Source organism: Sorghum bicolor, chromosome 9, assembly GCF_000003195.3.
Source record: "Sorghum bicolor cultivar BTx623 chromosome 9, Sorghum_bicolor_NCBIv3, whole genome shotgun sequence".
Classification (NCBI taxonomy): domain Eukaryota; kingdom Viridiplantae; phylum Streptophyta; class Magnoliopsida; order Poales; family Poaceae; genus Sorghum; species Sorghum bicolor.
The window spans coordinates 46907503-46910364 of NC_012878.2; the positions used below are offsets into that span (position 1 = coordinate 46907503).

Here is a 2862-nt window from a genome sequence, read left to right on the forward strand (position 1 = left end):
AACTAGTCCAATTTCATCTAGTGACGATATTTGATATGTCATAAGGTCTATTTATATGTCACAACATCTAGTGATAATATTTGATATGTCATAAGGTCTATTTATATGTCACAAAACATTTATTGAATTATTTTTAGATAATTTGCAAAGAACAGTGCCACATCACCTCATGTTTTTTTTTAAAATTTATACAAGAAAAATTGCCACGTCACCTCATATTTTTTTTTAAAAAAATTATGTCAGCTCATCATTTTTTCTTTTAATTGGAACATCTATAAATTAGAATATTAACTAGAAAAGAATAAAAATGTGGTGTTTTTCACCGTGTGCCTTTCCTATTCTTTGTGACAATAATTCTTTGTGGCAGAATCTAGAAGAGTTGTCCCCGTCGGGATGGCGGGGACGCGGATGGTTGCCTGCTCCCCGACCCCGATCCCTGCCCTGCAAAGAAGACGCGGCTTTGTAGTCGTAGTAGCCAGGAGCGCAAGGCCCATAAAAAGGCCCATTAGCTCCGAAGTATATATACGCACTAACCCTAATTCACACCCCCACCCAGCCACTCCATCGGTCCATCCAGCCCCAGCCCCTAGCGGCGCACCCAAGCGAGCGGCGGCAGACCACGCGAGCGCAAGCGCGACTGCGGCACTGCGCACTCGAACAGCAGCCAGCAAGTAGCAACTCGGTGGATCCACCATTCCACCCTGCGTCCAGGACTCCAGGTCTCCAGTCTCCAGAGTCCAGGCATCGACGTCCACCCTGCAGCATAGCAGCAGTGATTCTGCGGTCCGCGTGCAGCCGTCCATGCGCAGCCTTGGAGATTCTGCCGTCCTCGCACAGCTGTTGCAGGTGGGCCTCGGATCCTCGCCGCTGGAGCTCACAGGTAACATGGATATGCCTGGATCTGAATCTCCCATGAGTTCGGATGGAGAAGAAAGGTCAGAAACTCACAAGTCAAATGTATACTCGTATATACATCTATTGCTATTGCTAGTTCTGGTTCCGTCATTCCGTGAGACAAGTCAAATGTATACTCGTATATACATCTATTGCTATTGCTAGTTCTCGTGACACATGTATTGCTAGTTTTTGTTCATACGTGATACATGCAGTGCAGTATTGCTAGTTTAGTTCTTTTTTACTTTTGTTCGTGGCTGCGTTTTCAAATATTGACTAACCCACGTCGGGCGGTTCTCAAATGGACGTCGCCTCGGTCTTGGAACGGCCACCAAACGCCATGAGCGCTGACAGTGTCACGAAATGATTTTCTTCACGAAGTAAACACGGGCCTAGCATGTTGGGAAAGCTCTTACTGGTCACCAAAGAGGCATGATCTCTTTGTGGGTTGTGATTCCTGTGTATTTTAGTGCCAGTAAGGATAACACATGTGAATGTTATTATCTCTTCCAGTAAGGACAATGATATAAGTTTGCCTTTCTATTTTCCTGAATTTATATGACGACACTGCAAACTCAAGTTGTCCTAACCTGAGATATGTAGTTGTCCTGACATTTTAAAATTGTAGTACTATAATTCAGAGATCAGAATATAATGCCCACATGTGCTATCTCTGTCCTGCTCTGAATTTGTCCTAGGGGTGGATCGCTACCTGAATCTGCAATTGTATGATTCCTGAAAGTATTAGTTTCTGAAATTGTTAGTACATCATGAAAGTGAATCTGAAATACTGATAGCTTTCTAAATCTGTTATCTACTATCTAAAATTGTATCAGTTTCTGAAATTGTTAGTGCATCAATCATGAAAGCTACCTGAATCTAAAATACTAATAGCTTTCTGAATCTGTTAGCTGCTAATACTAATAGCTTTCTGAATCTGTTAGCTGCTATCTGAAATACTTCTGTTTGTGATATTTACAAACTTGCTGCTATCTATTTAATAACTAGTAGCCGTGCACACTTAAATGACTATATTTAACACTCTTGTTCACAATTAATAACTAGCAGCTGTCCAGACTTAATCATTTAATAAGTAGCAGCTGTCCACACAATTATTTCATGTTCTATATTAGTTTTTTTTTCTCTAGTCGTTATATGGTCTAACAAATTTGCAACAGGAAGGTCATATCTAACAAATCTAGATTTTTGGTTGCTATTGTTGCTAGGTTGAAGTGGAGGCCTATCTTGCTCAAATAACTGAAGATGAGCAAGATCTAAAGACATCAGTTGAAGCTATAGCTCATGTTCCGCCCAAATCAACTTTCCTTCGCAATGTTGGCATGGAGTCCAAATAGATGAAGAAAGATGCTAAAGCTGCTGCAATGAACAAGCGTGTGCAAGAACTGATGTTCTGGATGTAGCTGATGTTCTAAAGACATTTGACATTCTTGATGTAGCCTTTGTTCTACAGACATTTGAGATTTTGGATGTGCAGCCTATGTTCTGCAGTCATTTGTGTTTTTGGTGTTGTATTACATTTTGAAACCTGTATAAAATGCATGTGATATTTTAATTAATTGTGGAGATTGCTTATTTGATTCTAGTTGTGTGGGCTGAATATATTTGTGACGTTAAAGAGCTATATGGGCTGAAAAACAACTGTGGGCTCTAGTAGATAAAATTCATTTTGTGACGTTCTTCTCCTTTCTGCCATGTCAGCAATTCATCCTACGTGGCATTGCCCTTGCCAGGATTTAATGACACTAAACTAGTGTCATAAGATTATATGACACTGAAATCACACGTCATAAACTTATGATATTTAGCAAAACAGATGTCATAAAATCATTTTGTGACAGTGGCTTTTTGACATTACAGTTTATGTCACCTTGATGTCATAAAACTCAATTTATGACATAAATTGCATATATTATGACATAATAGAATGTCAAAAAGCCACACACTTGT

At 39.9% G+C, this 2862-nt stretch overlaps 1 long non-coding RNA gene across 1 annotated transcript; it reads left to right on the forward strand.

Annotated features, from left to right (window-relative positions):
• On the forward strand, positions 345-2497 carry LOC110430633. Its single transcript, XR_002448019.1, has 2 exons — positions 345-935; positions 2121-2497. It is a non-coding gene; the product is annotated as an uncharacterized LOC110430633 (long non-coding RNA).